Source organism: Pinus tabuliformis, chromosome 1_2 (assembly GCF_031772625.1).
Source record: "Pinus tabuliformis cultivar Carrire ecotype Pingquan chromosome 1_2, CPIR1, whole genome shotgun sequence".
Classification (NCBI taxonomy): domain Eukaryota; kingdom Viridiplantae; phylum Streptophyta; class Pinopsida; order Pinales; family Pinaceae; genus Pinus; species Pinus tabuliformis.
In genome coordinates, this window is record NC_142298.1 from 1083044923 (window position 1) to 1083054019 (window position 9097).

Here is a 9097-nt window from a genome sequence, read left to right on the forward strand (position 1 = left end):
CATTTTCATGTACATAGGACAGACAATCGTCTGAGGGTAGAATGATGATTCTCATAGAGCCATCATCCTTTTGGTAGGATGATTATCTGTGCCGCAATGTTGTACATTTGATGTCTTTATTTCTCTGAATATATATCGCAGCCCGGATGGATGAAACTAGATCCGGGGTCTTCAATCTCGTCCGATCTTTACTCGAAGTACAAGTTGATCCATGTGAGAAATGTTTTGAAGTCGAACATGGAAAGACATCGCTTGATTACCAGTCAATGATGTAAACTGTTAACAAGCGCGAGAGGAATCACCGATAATGATAATGATCCTCAAGGTACTGCAGTACAATCCATGTGGTGTGAATAAAGGACTTGGCGTCGAACACCATGCAAATTCTTTCGGTCGAATGTCATTGATGTAAAACTGTCGCCGGAAGTGAGAAACTTGCCATTGAGGCATGCAAGCTCCAAAGTACTGAATGGGTTGTTCCTAGATCAACTTCTTGGATAATGAGCTGGTGTCGACAAGAAGTGATCCGTCACAGGAGGGCCTTAATGAATCCCACATCAATGACACGGAATGGAGCAAATGATTTTGATGGAGGTGAAAACGATCTGATGATATAATGTTCAGGGTGGCGGTCATGAAAGAATGGAGTATAATGTATGGTAGTGGGTGAGACACAGGTGACTTCTCTGGATGACTTCTCTTGAACATATCGGTGACACTGATGTGATAGATTGGTAACATTAACCCCAAATGTGGATGGTATGGCGTGACCATGGTGATGTGACCGGTGAATGAAACAACCCAACCCGACTCGAACACGGAGTGGAAGTGTCATGTTCAAGAGCGACCTGCTACCAACAAAGTTTCTTTGAGTTTTCTTCCCAATTTTTCCCCAGTCATTGCTGACCAGTACCTCTTTATTTTTGTCAAGCTTGAGGAGGATAACATATGCTTGTTCTATAATTTGCCCTTCAGGCAAACCCATCGCTATGTTTTAATCAGCCTAGCGATAGTGAAACTCGTTCTCGTCTAAAGACAAGTTTGTCGCTATTAATCTTTTTAACGAGTTTAACGACAAAGATAACTCGGTCCTTTTCAATTTTAGAGAGTCTGAAAAGGAACGTAAAGGTAACTCCAAAATTCCTTTTTCGTCATCTAATCCCTTAAGTCCGAAAAAGTATAAAACAATACAGAAGGGATGAATTTTTGATAGTTTTAACGAGCCGAACAAAACAAGCGCTCGATCTTTTTGTGTAATAATCCCTCAGGTCCAAAAATATTAAAATCTAGATGAGGGATAGCACTTCCTGTCCCTTTAACGAGCTGGAAGGCCAAGGACTCGGCAATCTTTTCATATTTTACGAGTCAGTTGAAAAGAGCTTAAAGGAGACTCGTCTCTTGAGGAACGAGTGATAAAACGGGTAGCAGCTGATTCCAGGTAAGGTTTGGAATTTTCCAATCACGGCAGTGTCACAAGGATGGCTAATGAAATCACTCTTCGCAGCTGTTCCTCAAAATGGGTAAACAATCAAATGGAGGTGAATGATCGGCCAATGAAAAAGTGGAGGTGACGGTGCAAACACGACCAAGGCTTTAATGGCTGAAGTACTACATTCACGGTGGTTATTTACCGGGGGATAGTTCATTTTTTAACGAGCTTAAACGCGGGTGGAAACATTTGCTCATGTCTTATGTTTATTTTTTAACGAGCTTGAACTATGTGCTAAAACTGCTCGAGGCAGGTTTATTTTTTAACGAGCTTGAACCCTGTGGTAACATTGCTCGTGATAAGTTTGCATGCCCCCAGCATAATAACACAAATCGAGGTGCATGCCCCCCAAGCTTCATTGCATTCAACTCGGTGGTTGGAATGAAGGTTTACCTTTGAGATTTGGAAAGGGGGTTCGTTTCATTTTTTAATGAGGTTGACACAGTAAAAGAACTATCCTCATGACTCCTTGTTTCATTTTTTAACGAGGTCGACACGAGATAAGAACCATCCTCGGAATCCACCGTATTTACAGTATTTGATAGAAAATCAAAAACTGATGGATGATTAAGGTTGCTGGAATAATCTTCGTGGTAATCTAGAAGATGGGAGCGATGGTGGTAATCTTCCCATGGTGCCTCTCCTATCATCATTGATTGAATGATTCCTTCGTCTGTAGAATGTACATGTGACCAAGGATCTGAAGAGGTGCCATATTCCTTAGACCTATCTATCCAAACACTCGATGAGCGTTGATTTGGGTTTGCCCCCCAAGCCAAGAATATTGATTGCTACAATATTTCTAAAATGGCGATGATCCATGCTGACAAAATGTCTAGATATAGAAGACTTCATATTCCATTGTGGCCACTTCCGCTAGATTCCTCGGAGGCGGTAGGGCAAAAGTACCCACTAAGGCAGGGTCTTTTAGGAGACCTACTCCAATATTTTGGAGCGAATGATTGCTTCCACAGATCATTGGAATGCTTCCCGTAACTTGTGAACTGTTGGCGAGAAATGTTTGTTGGTCGACGATTGTAATTCCTCCTTGGAAGGGAAATGCAATCTTCCTGAAGTATGTTGACACAACTGCGGCCATGGCATATATCCAGGGCCTTCCCAGTAGGATGTTGTAATCGAGGTTTCCGTCGATTACTTCAACATCAATTTCTGCCGTTTTACCCCCCAGTTCAACTTGCAAGTTACTTAAAATCTCGTATGGAGTGTACGATCGTCCATCAAATGCTTTTAACATTGTTGACGATCGCGACAAGGGTTGTGAGCCTAAATTTTTCCAGCAACTCATCGACATAATACATGTGGATGCCCCCTCATCAATAATTGTTCGATGAACAGTTTTGTTGAGGGCTTTCACTTGAATAAGGAAAGCTAGTTGAGCTGGTAACTGAGGGTCATATCCTTTATGATCAAAGGCCACAAGATTGGAATCCATTGGGTCAATCCCACCTATTGCTAATAATAAAGCTTGCTCTTGGGAGAGGCAATTCTGCGGTACCTCAAGTGTCGACATAGCGGACGACGATTGGGCCAGGTCCTCTACTATATTATAATTTTGTGCTACTTTTGCACGAGGATTAAATGTCGATTTGTGTACTACTCCCTTTGGCGACTTCATCATCGGTACAGGAAAGATGGGTGGCACAGCTTCGGTCGAAGTTGTTGTCGAACTACTAGGTTGATCTTTATCCTGGTTGTTCGACAGTTGTGGATTCCCGTAATCTTTATTCCTTGTCGTTATCAAAGCATCATTTTGTTGTTTCGAAACTGACAACATAAGCACTTGGGATCGGGAAGTATTTTGATTAGCAACCAGTTTGGTCCCTGGGTTTGGAAACGGATCAGTCAATACCGATGAGGTTTTTGAACTCTTAAAGAGCTTCTTAACTTCAGCTTTATGTGGACAATCTCTCGTCCGATGATCCTCATCGCATATGTGACACCCCGCAGGGGGTTTCCTTTGCCCAGAAGGGTTTGCAGAAGATTTTTCAGGAGACGACTCATCCTGCTTCTTTTTTCTCCCTTTCTTTTTCTTCTTGCCCCCTGGTTGCTTCAGTTGTTTGCCCTTGTCGGTCGACACGACATTTACTTCCGAGGCAAGAAGTTCCTCTTTTGCATTTTGACCGGAAATCTTACGGGCCTTTTTGGATGTAGCCTTTGTTGATTTCACGTCTGTTGCGCCAATCACACCATCACCGGCATGAGAGTCATTGTTTGATTTAGGAGGAGGAGGAACAGAGAATTCCGGTCTAGGGGCGTCAGGTATTTTATCGTAGAGCGTGCCAGACTGAGTGTAAATCAAGTCCAAATATTACGCACGAGTGATAACTTGCTCTTCTGTGACGACTCCCCCTTTTGCCACATCTTCCATGATGGAAGGTAGTAATGACTTGATAAACCATTCAGCTAAGAGCTGATCGGGGACATACGTTTTTACCATTCTACGACGACGTCGCCACTCATGTATATGATCAGATATGTGAGTGGCCGTTGTCTGTTTGAAGTTGGTAAGAAGTTCTGTTCCCATTTCGTACCTTATTGGTAACTGAAAATGGGTTAAAAAGGTTGTGCCTAAGGTACTGAAGTTGTCAAATGAAGCTCTAGGCAATTCGATATACCATTTTGCTGCCGGACCAGTTAACGTCCTCTGAAAAAGGCGAAGCCTAATTGAATCATCATTTAGGGTGTTTGATGAACACCACAGATGAAATGTCATCACATGATTCGACGGGTCTTCACCCAGATTTCCATTAAATTTAGGAATATCCGACGGAAGTTTATGCGGAATCGCTGGCCACCAAGGGGCATAAGCAATTGGATCATTCGTCAGCCGGTTTAGATCTGGTAATTCTAGAGTTGCTACAAAGTGCAACTGTTGATTCAGGTTAGGCGAAGCATACCCAGGATAAGATGGAATCACCTTAGCAGTGGGTCTTTTCATACCAGCATAATGTATTTGATGCTGGCAACTTTGACAAGGTTGATGGGCATAACCATTATAGTATGGTTGTTGATAACCGCTTTGGAAATGCAGTTGCCCATTACTTACAAAGACTTGTTGCTCAGGTTCTTGATATGATTGCTGGAATTGCGGTTGTTGAGATTGAACCAGCCCTGGTTGTTGGACCATTTGCTGTTGTCCAATACTGGATGATTGACCAAGATGAGGAGTCATAGTACTTGTTTGAGCTTGAGTCGCTCCAGATAAGGAGGCACTAACCTGAGGTTGTGATTGAGTCGTCGAGACAAGAGGCTGTTGTATTGCAACCTGAGAAACTTGGGGTTGATATACAACATGTAGCGCTTGTACTTGTGATGCAGTCACCATAGCAGGTATAGTGGGAATATTCGACACAGGGTGGACTGGTTGCATTGAATATACAACCCTTGGTTGCTGAGGCAGTATTGGTACCCAATCGCTGGATGTAATTCCAGTTTGACCTGAACTTTGTTGTAAACTCCCATATGGTTGTTCTCCGGGGGGAAAAAATGAAAAGGCATACTGTCCTCCATATGGTGGCAATCCAGTACTTAAAGGGTAGATTGTCCTTTGAAGACACATTGGATCTATTTGTTGAGTTTCAACATAAGAAATACCAGATGATAATCCGGATGAAGAAATAGGAACAGACCATGTCGTCGAAACAGTCCCTGATTGGACTCAGGCTTGTTGTTGATAACTTGCCGAGACAGATGGTATACCGGCGAACATTGTTGGAGTAGCAGCAGGAGGTTCTGCTGCTGCTGTGTCGGATGACACAGTCCTAGATGTCAACGGTTGTTCAGACATATCTAGTCTTATCCAAAAGATTTCCTAGCGATTCTACAAGAACTTGTGATGAAGGGAGACTAACTTCTAAGACCAACGAGGGAACAGTGACGTTATTCCGATTAAAATAAATTTTAGACGCTTTGACACAACTTGTTTTTTCAATTTTTAAGAGTCGAGAAAAAACAAAAGATGACTCTAGTCTCCTTCGATTTTTAATGAGCCTGAAGTGACAAGTGCTCAGAATGACCTTTTCGTTAAGGAGTCTGAAAAGGAACGAAAGGGACTGCTCTGGAAGTCTAGGTAGAGGGAGTACCAAACCAATCACAAAACTGCAGAATACTTTTTACGGTACGGCAGTCAATCTTCCCGAATGCTGTGTTCAATGCATTGCGATCGATAGGGCAACAGACACGGCTTCCTATGGATAAAGGATTTAAGCCTATAGGGGTCTCCCAAAATATACTCGACGGTACGTGGGAGCACAAGTCCGTACTGGCACTTATCGTCTTAAAGTGGAGGAATCACCCAACCATCAGTGAGAACAACAGTTACCAGGCTTTACGACACCGGAATACGTCTCTAGCCTAGACCTCTAAATGTTGTGCGTTAAGTTCCAAAGAGTTGTTAGATTTATTGAATTTATTTTAAGTTGATCTTGCTTATGAAGTTTGCCTTTTGGGTTCACCACGAGATGTAGATGTAATTCCTAAAATGCAATCTAAAGATGATAAACAAACTTTTATCTCTTTTGTGCAATGAAAACCTTAGCTACTAGAGGAAAAGAAAGACACAATCTTTTCACAAAGAGAAAAGAGCACACTGTAAATGCACTTTCCTAAATCAAGCCAAACAGACTGTCTATATGCAAATGCACATGCATGTATTTGTTTTCGACTTTCTTAGTATTGATGCTAAAAAGAAAGTTGATGTACAAATCTGAATTTCTTTTCAAGCGACAAATATAAACAAGCTCTTTTTCCAAATCAAAAACAGAGATGATTACGACACCTTGCGATTTTGAAATGAACACTTGTTCTTGACACTAGAAAATCACAAATTCAGACCAAAGGCAATAGTAACAGTATAATCGACCATCAACAGCAATCAAACTTTCTCCTATGATCGAAATCGACACTTGCGACAGATCCAAATCAAAGGACGATAGTACGACTATTCTACTTTTGCAATGGAAAACTGTAAACGACTCAACAAACACACAAAACCATCTACAGTTCTTTTGTACAAAGGAGGCGGAATAACAGCAAGGAAAAGGGGTTTTAAACAGACATATACTGATCACAGGCAGCAAAATTCAGAGACAGAACTGGAAAGAATGAAGCACAAGAACCACAGCTGCACAGGGCTAGTCTGATCAACGCACCTGTAACACAGAGAATCTGAAATTCAGCGCAGGTTGCCCCTTCGGGAAGTGCGCTGAAATTCAGGATCTCTGAACAGTACCTGCGCTGAGCTAGAAACGAGACTCTGTCCGGGTTCTGGGTCACAGTTTGCAGTTCAGTCCTTGGTTTTTGGCCGAGTAAAAAGCAATCAATAATGCAACAATCAGGGGTAGATCTAAGGAGGATCTAAGAGCTATCACAAGGGAAATCAGATAGTCTGTGAATCAGCTGTTTAAATCATAAACAGATCCAGTGAATGGATTGAAGCAGTAGTTATCTATTTTGCATTTGTTATGGAAAATGCAGTTCGAGAACTACTTATAAGTTTAATGAAACAAACAACAAAGAATGATACACAAACAAACTAATTAGACATTCCCCAGTGGAGTTGCCATTTTGTTACAAGGAAAAGTGTCTATTTAGAACTGCTCTATCCCACTAAGGTGTGACAGCTGCCTTAGAAACAAACAGATAAAAACTACTTTTGTATTTCCTTTATGAACTATAGATAGAGAGGAATAGAAAGAACTAACCTGTGTCTTGCGCTAATCCTTTGATCCAATCCCTCTCTTCTTTGACAGTCTCCAGCTACCTGCTCCCTTACTTGCCCAGCTTCACAAAGTACCTGTAAGATCACAGAAGAAGAACACTATACAAAGACATGGATCTATATTCATAAACAACTTAGGATCAGATTTAAGTTAACCATACAAATGTAACAAGCATCAATGATTCAAAAGCATGGAGGAAAAACTCAAATAGTTTTTATTGATAAACAAGAAAAGATCCAGACCCAGCATCAACCTCCCAGTAAAGAAGCCCCTCTTCACCTCAAACAAAGCATAGATCACCCAATACTCTGATGTTTGTCTCAAAAACCAACAGCAATTCCTTACAATATGCAAAATTCCAGCCTCTGGATCTCTGAGATGAGGGATCCATATATAGATATGTGTAAGGAGGATGAGTCAGATTGTGATTTGATTAGTGTCTTCTCTCTGTCAGTTCTTGCTTCCACTTGGAGACTGAAGGCCTCTTACTCATCCTTGGTCGAATTCAGTGAGGCAAGTGTCACAGGAGAAGATTCTGGAAGCTTCCATTGTCTCTCCACCTCGCAGAATGACACTTCCATTTGTCATTTCTCGCCCATCGCACCCCACAGAAGGGATTTTTGAAATGCAACGCACCCTCACAGTGTATTTAGGTGCAATTCAATGCACCTAGCCAGTGGAGCACCCGAAATGATCCTGTTTTGACTTATTCTGAGCAGTTTCTGGTGGAGAACTTCTGGGAGAAGCTGTAATCTGTTGACCTTGTTCCTTTAGGGGTTAGAACAACACTTTTAGGGACTTAGGAGCCCTTGGTTTATGGACATTTCATGCTTGGAGTTGTAGGGCACAAAAATGTCTATAACACTAGGGCATGATCCTAAGGATGCCAAGGGCATCAAAGCCCTCATAAGGAAAAAGGAAGAAGATATTGCTGCACTTAGAAAGAAATTGAGGCTACCTGCAACCATGCACCCACAAACTACAGAACTTGCAGAAGAGAAGGCAGAAGGAGATACAATGGATTTGCTGATGAGGATGAATCAAAGAATAATTCAAATGGAGCAAGAATTGGAGAAAGCATTGCAAGGCAAGCAGGGAGAGTCGACCTCCCAACCACCTGTAACAGCTCCAACAGTCCCCACTGCCCTTCCCACACATGTAGCAGCAATCCCTCCTATCACCCCAGCATCAACAACAGGTACATCAACTACAGATGCTTCAGCAGCAGCAGCAACAACAACACCAGAATCTAGCATGAGTATGGAAGAAATGATGAAAGTAGTAAAAGAGCTAGAAGTTCAGATGACAGAGCTGAAAGAGGCCAAAGAAAAGTTGGCCAAGCTGGAAGTAAGCTATGACAAGTCCAAGATAACAGTGGCTGAAAAAACAAGAGAAATAAAGGCCTTGGACAACAAAATAAAATCCTTGGAAAAAGAGCTTACTCTTCATAAAACTCTGGCTGAAATCAAGACAATTCTGTGGGCCAAAATTGGCCAATCTATTACTGACCAATGGCAATCAATTCAGACTATACATGAGCAAATAGAATTGATAGGGATTGCCCAATTTGAGACTCAAAAGGCCAGAGCATCATTGGGAAACATGCCTGAGCAGGCCAATAGAATGATTCAATTTTTGAATACTCATACCAGAGAGCAACTGGCAGCTTTAGATATCAGAAACAAGACAGACACCATTTTGATAGTGAAAAAGGTGCTGACCCTGAGGAATTTTGTACAGACTTTAGAAAGAAAGTGCCAGGAAATGCGGGCAGAAATAAATGCCTTCAAACTAAAGTTTGCAACATTGCAGAGCAAAGGGTTACTCAGTTTATTAACCAGCAGTGGAAGACTGCTAACACATGAAC